Consider the following 9,189-nt stretch of genomic DNA (forward strand, 5'->3'; position numbering starts at 1 on the left):
ATGAGGTGATTGATGTCTGAGTCAGTTTTGTGTGTGGCCGAACAGCACATGGTGGTAGATCAGTAGTCGATTTCTACTAACTTTATTTTATTTTATGAATTAATATTTTGGTTTGGCTGAATAGAATGTTTGGAAGAAGTTTTTGTGTATGGTATGAGCCCTCTCTTGGCTACAAAACTTTTAGTTCGACAGATCACCACTTAGGGGGCGCCAACACTAATTTTTCACCGGAAAGAGATAGAAACTAGGTGTCTTCTGCAAAGTTATAGAACAGGCTTTTCTCATAAATTCTTCCTAACATGTCTATTCTATTTCTCTTTTCATTTAAAAGTTAGTTTTGGCGCCTTCTATGCGGTAAAAAGGTAGAACTAAAATTTTATCGTTATTTCTTACTCATATTATATATTCCAAAATCAACTCAGACATTATTCCATTAAATGTTTAATAACTCCTCCTAAGGACGTTGGATGGATTTGCAAGTTGTAGGTAATAAAATTATCTTTCTTATTTTCACTTGCAGTTATAGACTGATGTATGCAGTGCCGCCTAGCAGTAAAAATTCGACCTAGTGAGGTTTCTCCACGTAAATTGTCGAAAAATCACATACAAACTTCAAACACGTTGCTGCGGTAGCTTAACTGGTTCAATTTGGTTAAGACACTCCTAGTGAGGCTAGAAATCGACTCTTAAAACGCCCAGAGTAATAAACACTTGGCAACACTACTGAGAGTTGCATAGATCGTATCACTCACAGGGCCGGCAGAACATTTTTTTCTCAACTGGGTAGTAAGATACGGAGTGTTTTCTACCTGGACTGACAAATGCTCAGACATGGCGTATGTAAAAGAAATTGAAAATTCCCTGATAATAGCTGGTGGCCATTTGGAAACACCCTTTTTAACGAACTGTATGACCGACGACTCAGGGAAAATGTGTTTATTGATTACTGATCAATTCGTTGCATTAATTTTCCATTCCCTGCGATAGAACCTTCTTAGCATGACAGTGTTGACTAATGGGAAAATATCTCCGATGACCAACATCCTTACAGGCTTAATGAAGGTCGATTTGAATACCGAAGGCAAAAATAATGCTGATCTCTTTTTCAATACAAACCATATCCATCCAATACAACCGGCCCCTGGATGGTCTACTTCCCATATAACATCATCGATATATCGCGTGATCTATCTAGACATTACTCGGGCGTGTACAAAGAAGTATTTTGTCTACGTACCCGCACGGGAAGTAGAGATTGAAGGTGTAGTTTCCGAGGCCTTAGTAGCAAAATGCGGAGTTGGCTCCTTTCAGTTCCCTTCGCTTCACTTCGTGAACATTCTGCTATCCAAGCAATAGCGTTCAGAAAAATCGAGGGGTATAAGAAAACGACCTAATTTCCATCAGCCTCATTTCGAACCTTCCAAACTATGTTCTTTTGAATGGGACTCATCTACCCATTTGCCTTTTTATACAGCGGGGCATGCACTGCCGTCGTTGAAAATAATGGGGCCCTAGAGTTACCCATTGTAGAAACAAGGCACGGTGCGGTGTGGAAAATGCGGAGTGAATCATGAAAAAGTTTTCCTTCTGAGGAGAGACCACGCGTGAACTGTCTACATACCCGAGCAAAGTCGAACATCAAAATTACAACAAGTAGAATCCATATTTTGATAATAGCATCAAATTGAAATCATATTGTTCTGTAAGTTTTAAATTTTTCAAATGTGACATCAAATTTTAATTTCAATTTGCCATCCTTGTTTCTTAGAAGAATTTTCTATGTTTATATATCTTTGGTAAAACATCAAAGTGAATACATATTTTGCTATCAAAAATAAATTCAACATCTCAATGAGCTTTCAATTTACTCTCACTTATAGCAGAATTAGTTTCTGTTTGATGTCATAGAACAATTTTACTGCTCTCCATTTTGATTTTTTAACCGTTAAAACGACCAAAACGACAACAACCTGAGTAATCATTTGCCGAACATCACTACATCAAGTTAAGTTTTCAATTTGTTGTCAGACTCTGCTCGGGTATCTCGCATACAAATCTTACGGGGAAAACGAGGAACGCTTCGAGAAGAAATGCTAAAGAGGGCTACGCTACCGGCTACGACTAATTTCTACACTCCTTTGTTCACACAAGAGAGAGATAACGTTTCGAAAGAGCAGAATCGGTTTCTCTTCCAAGCTTTCTCGGCTTAAGATTGTCCCTTGACGAGTGCTGTTACAAAACCGAAGTAAGGTAAAAGTGTAATGAGACATTCAAAGCTCCAAGTTTCTATATTTGAGCCCTTTTAATTTCCTAGGTTTTACGCATTACATTTGCATGAATGAACAAAAACAAGACAATAGACACCAGGCGATAATAAAATCCTGGGCCGGAGTCTCGAAGGTTGCGTGTTCGAATCTCGCCTTTGCGGGAAATTTTTTGACGTAATTGCTTTCGCTTCACTCACAATTTCGATCCGTTTTTCCCGTTGGATAGCTCCAACAAAAAGCACTCCTTGTTTTTTGCTGAGGAAAATATGGGAGTTCCTGAGTGCTTTATCTGAAAAATTTTACCAGATGCATCTGTAAGTTTGAGTTCTTTCGCATTGCTGCGTTCCTGGTAATGAGAAATGGAATACTTAGATTAGAATGGTAAAGAGAAGGCGGACACTTAGACATTAGATGGTGATATTTAAGAAAGATCGCGTAGCTTCAACGAGTTTTTCAGTATTTTTTATCAGAGGACGCTCGAAAATTGACAAATTTTGTGTGACAATTGAAGTTTACAAAGGTATCAACAAACCTTGGTTAAAGTGAATGGATGAAGGTCGTGACTTCCTTCGGGTTATATCTCGGGTCATGTCCAATCATTATACGTTGAATGCGCATCTCCAGCGTATTGCGGTCGCAGAGAGTGATCTCTGCGCTTGTGGTGATGGTTATCGCGACATTAAATATGTTGTCTGGTCGCGCGCCTAGTGTTCTTGCTTCAGATCTCCGTTAAGCGAATCGATTCGGCCTCGTTCCAGTCAAATATTTTTAAACACGACAGATATCCAAATTCAGTTATCTCTTCCCTTTTGATTGACATGCTAACAGGTACCTGGAAATCTGATCCCAAGAGTCCCCAGCCTATTCAAGGTGGCCAGCCGACGATCCTGTTCATGATGTACTGACAGTGATCTTCTGATTTTCAAAAAACTGCAAGTTTAAATTTCTGTCATTGTTGTCCGCCCTCTCCTCACCTCCCCTGATACGGTCTTTTCTACTGATGTTGGAATCAATCCCTTTGTCTTCCTTATAAAAAACCTACTAGTGTTTCTCCTTGTTTCAATTTTCAATCAAATAATTGTTTTTGTAAAAGTAAAAGTCTTTAAAAATATTTTTAACTGCATCCTTTAGTCTAAATAAAATTAGAATTTCTTTTTGAATATCGATCTGAACTCTTTTTCGCTTCAGTATATTTTTTTTAATTTTGATTATAGAGGTTTTAACCTTAAGGTTATTCATTTCTTCGGGTTAGAAAAATCTCTTATGAAAAATTTCAAACCCTATGTGCGGGGTCGGGACTCGAACCCAGGTGCACTGCGTACTAGGCAATCGATTTACCAACTACGCTACGCCTACCCCATTCAATATAAATATTTCAGTATAAATATAAAATATAATTTCAATCTTCAAACAATATTTTCAAGAAATTTAAATTCTAAAGGATGGAAATTTGTATCTGATTAAAAATATTAAATTGTTGTACATCGAGATTTTCAGACGCATGCATTTTGTGCGCGTGATGCATACGTGGTAAATCTCAGGGTTTGGTTTGTTGCAAATTTTCGAGTGGGTAATTCCCTCCTCGGCATTTTCGAGTGGGTATTACTACCCATACTACCCACGTGTTGCGCCGGCCCTGATCACTCATCAATGTGAATCCAGATTTGTGTAAATATTTACCCCATCCCTAAAACTCCTTCCAGTGGCAAACGTGGAAATGAAGAGGTATACACGGTCTCCATAACAACGTTTGTTACACTAACATTCGTTCCCTTCCCCGATGACTGTATGGACATGGCCGGCGCCGTTATTGGCATTCCAAAGTATAAGGATGGCTAGCTACGCCCAGGCCCCATTCGTTGAATCTCTGCACCAATTTCTCTCGTTCTGGTCAATCACGGACTAGTAATTACGAATTATACGGTCATCATGCTCATGCTCATGGTCACGTTCAATACCATAGCACAGTGCCAAGAAATGCTAAACATCTCAATCTTATTCGTCAGAGGCCGAAGAATCGAATAAATTCACAGAATGTTTTAGAGAAATTGCCATGACACTAAAAATACTAACTTGTTCTCCAGAAGAGATAGAGGGTTGGTTTTGTCGACAAAAATTTAGAGATACTCGTAATAAAGAGCGTTTTCGAAAAACTTGATTTTATAGAACTAAAGATTTTGGAAATATACAGGCTTTTCAGACAACAACCTTGGATCAACGAATATTTGTTAATTACATCGATTATGAATCGAACAGACTGACTTATTAACTAATCCTATAACTGAAAGAACACCTAGTAACATTAAAGTCAAAGAAACCTGAAACTTAATTAAACACTCGACAACATACATTCAACGGGTTGTTTCGTCCAAATTTCGTACACCATGATAAGGACCCCGAACAGGAACGGCATACTCCAAGATGCCGCGTACAAGCGAACAATAATGCGTCTTTAAATTGTACACGTTCTCGAACGACTGAGTGTTTCGTCTTAAAAATCCCAGCATGCAGAAAGCTTTAGGGGCAGTTAACTTGTTGTCCAAATAAACTGCTAAATTGCTGACGACGGCATTGCGGTGCACGGTAGATAACGACATTTTATAGTAGAAAATCTTCAGCGATATGATCCGAGTAAATGTAATCATGCTGCATTTTCCTGTAGGGGAATTATGGTTAAAACCGACACCTTAAGCTTAACAATTTTTCTAAGTTGCCACAAAACCAATAAAATTATAGTTTTTATGCAGAATTCTTCTTCAGAAAATTCTTAACAAGACTTAATTTTTTCAGCGCTTCAAAAAATTAATTTCATTAAAAATTATTGGTTGTAAAACTCGGAAAACAAAGTGACTTTTTGTAGGTACTGCGGGTAAAACCGACACCCTGTAGGGGTAAGATCGACACCCCTTTAATTTATTTTCTCTCCATTTTATTAAAATCTTTATCTTTATTAAAAATATATTCGTGAATAATAAAGTGTGAGTATGTATGATGCAAATATGTGCTCTTTATTGCTTCATCATGTAGTGAGGGGAAGAAAGTTCGAAAGCGTAGTACTATAAGTAAGAGTATTTTTTGCTATAGGATTATTTATTGATATGAGTATTTCCAAATAATCCTTGCGCACATCATTGCAACCTCCAGTGTCATTTTATTTCGTAAGAGAAGATTTGCAAGCGTTCTACGTTCTGCTAATTGGATTCATTCACTTATAAGTGACACACACACTTCTTAGTAAAACTATCTTTTTCAGATTTGATTTTTCGGACTCTGATCATCAACGATCTATTGGGGTATACATAAGATCATTGTATCATTGTGATAAAGTTCGTCTACGACAAACCAAGAGAACACTAGAAATTCGGTTTGATGAGCTTTTTGCAGAAATAGCAACAGCTTCGATAGAATCAGATAAGCAAAAATTCCAATTTTTGATTTTTAAAGAGACTTACAAGAAATAAACACAATAAAAGTATTTCTGTGTATTTCTGCTGATACTATAGTGTTCTAATAGGCTAATTGAAGTGTCACAAAGCTCCCCAGTATTTTGAAATGAATCGCAAGTATACACAACCATCTTAACAGCGTGTCGGTTTTACCCCAACAGCGCACATTTTTTTTATAAAAGCGATTAAAAATATTGAATTTCTCAAACTCGTCTTCAATGCACCTAGTTGATCATAGGACAGGCCAATAATAATAGGTACTGAAAAATGTTATGATTTGAAAAGCTTTTGTTCGGTTAAAACCTTAAAATCTACCATCGAAATTTAACATCCAGACGAGTATGAACGCTGCTGTCGTATGTTTTGTTTATTTTTATGACATTCGGCGTACTAACGTAAATCCAATTTTTCTTCAAATGCTCCAAATAAACGTACTAATAATAATGTACCATTATGAAATGAATAAAAATTTGATTTCTAGTAAATGTTGTGGGGTGTCGGTTTTAACCACAATGTCGGTTTTTCCCACAATTCCCCTATTTACTTCTGTTCCGTTGATGTTGCACCAATTCAACAGTGTGTCAATGTTCAGTTGAAGCAATTTACAGTCCTCCAAAGATGTTATCTGTCGAAAGAATCTCAAATAATCAGCAAACATATATTTCCAAATCGAGCCAAGATCGTTTAGAAACAAAATGAAGAGCAATGGTCCAAGATGACTGTCCTGTGTCACACCAGAACGGATATCAAATGGCTTAGAAAGTCTGTCGCCCAATCGAACAAGAGCCCTGCATTCTGTGAAATACAAGGCAATCCTATCGGTTAATCAGGCAGGAAATCCAATGCCAAACGCAAAGCCATGCAGCATATTAAACTAGCTTGTCGAATCGAGTACTCCAAAATTACCCTTAGTTGAAATTGCAGCACAACATGAACTAATCTAAAATATTTGGTCGGAGTCGAATCACTATGTGGTTCGTTTAATTTCTTTCAAATTCTATTTATGGCACAAATGTCGTGTGAATAACAGCAATACTCTTATTTCACCATTAACCCCTCGTTTAATAAAATAACAAAACCGAAAACCCTTATTAAATTCAATCCCATTTCGTTAACGTCGGTCGTCATACAGTTTGCTGTAGGTTTTCGACAAGTTTGTTTCAAATCAATTTTCGACCCTGACGGATGCGGCGAACGCGCCGTCGTATCCTATCTGTCCGTCCGACTACCGCTTTAATGAGTGTCAAGGATGTCACGTTCGTAAATCAAATTATACCTATCGGCTCGCATCAACGAGTCATTTCCCGCGCAGGAACCGACAGCAGCAGGGGCTTGAGAAAACCGGTCCCGGCCGGGATGACACGGTTCAGTAGAGTCCGAGCGAAATGCTATGTGTGCTGTAGGATACAAAAGCAAATGTTAGGGAAGGGTTGAATTGAACCAGTTTACGCTTTAAAATGTGAGAAAGGTAGAAGAAGGATCTAAACTTACGAATGTTTACTGTACTGTATTGAGAAGATGGGGTGAATTGTAATTTAAAATAAATATTTGCGTGTCATGTTAATCATGTTATTTGTTATGAAGAAATTAGTCCAATCACATTACATTACATTACATTACAAGTTAGCGCACTGCGATTCAGTAGCTGCAAAAAATAGGATATTAAAAGGATTTTAATTCATTTTCCAATCAAGTGTTTATGTATTGAACACACTTAACGGAATTCTAAAATGTTCGCATTTTCCGGCAAAAACATCCTTTTCACTAAACATCAATTTACACTCAGACCAGATAATGCAAACCCGTTCCAGCCGGAATAGGTTGAGCATTTTTCGAGTGCAAAATCAATTTAATTCTCGTTTCAAATGATTTAATAATCAAATTATTCAAATTTATTTCAATTCGAAGCACTAGCACAGGAGGCATGTAGGTTGTTTCTTGTTTGGAACTGCCCCGGTAGTGTTGGATGGATTTGAATAGTTGTTCGAAATACCATCACTGCCGATAGGAGACCTCTTTACATCGTAAGCTGACCGGGCCAGTTGGTTGATTCATTCGTTCGTCCGTCCGTCCGTCCGTCCATCCGTCCATTCATTCATCGCAGATCGGAGTGGTGGATGAAGTGGAAACCTTTAGAATGGGCACGATAAAACATTTTCTATTCATGGAAAGCTTCACTATCTCTCTATTTCTCGGCCCTTCAGCTGGAGTCCAGGAACCGACGGAGTATCTACTGGATATCTATTTTTCGGTATCTGGTTTTCAGGGGATTTTGAACTCGATGGACTCGGAAGTGGCTGTGCAGAAAGTGGACCATGGACAGATGGGTAAGGGGTGTTATATTGGAATTCCTAAATGCGATAAGAGTAACACATCCAGCAGCTTCGAACTCGGGGTTTCGCGTGTGGGAACGATCTCGCACTTTAGGTGTGCCAGGTAGATTATGCAGACTGGCCGGTGATGTAAATCTAAAATTTGGAGAGTCCACTCGGTGTGATGAACCGGGGACGTAATCCATTTGTAAATCAGTTTAGGAGCGGGGGCGTCTGCGGTTGACCCAGTGCTTCGGTTGTTTCAATCAAGTGCGGACTGATTGGGTGAACGATGGTTCAGAGGTCGACTTTGAATTCATAACTAATCAATTTTTGATAACGGATAAATTCTCTCGAAAGCAGCTCCATACCGAAACCGCCATTGATCGCACTCGACATCCTATGACTCGGACGAGGATTCACCCATGTGTTCGGTATGATACACTATGCATTTTTGACAGTTGAACAGATTCAAAAGTAGTTTAGAGAATCATTGAACGTGTTTAAAAAACTAGATTAATTACCATTGTTTATTAATTAAAATAAACTATTTGCTAACGAACAAGTTGTTGGGAATCCATGCCCACAGAGTGGACATATGCAAAATTCTGCCCGAATGGGAAATATTCGGTCACGATTCCTGATCTTTTTAGCTTCTTGTAGTGAAATCGCTCTCTAGGTAACGAAGATCCTAAGGCCACACTATGGCAACTGATAGAATTTGTTTCGTCCGTACTTTGCCGGTGTCATCGAAATGATACTTCCTTCCCAGAAATTCCCACGTTAAGTGCTTGTATAGTAATAACTTTTATCTCATTTTCAACTCAATCTCGTCAACCGAAGTCACCCCTCAAGCAAATCGTCTGCGTACGAACAGAATGAAACATGGATTTATTTTCGTAAGGAAATGAAGCGCAATAAATTTTTCATGCTTCACTCTAGCGAGCAATGTTTTACTTGCTGCATGCCGGTTGCTTCATGTGTGTGTGTGAGTCTGATGCACATCACCATCAGAAGCCATCCGACATTAGACGAAGAGACATTCAGGAGTGTTTATAAAGGAATGGAAATTTTTCTGCACAGTAGAATACTACAAACTATCATGCGACCTCGTCACACGCTTCAAGCAAGCGCCGAAAATGAAGGGTGAAAAACTAACACTCC

This window comes from Topomyia yanbarensis, chromosome 3 (genome assembly GCF_030247195.1).
Source record: "Topomyia yanbarensis strain Yona2022 chromosome 3, ASM3024719v1, whole genome shotgun sequence".
NCBI lineage: Eukaryota > Metazoa > Arthropoda > Insecta > Diptera > Culicidae > Topomyia > Topomyia yanbarensis.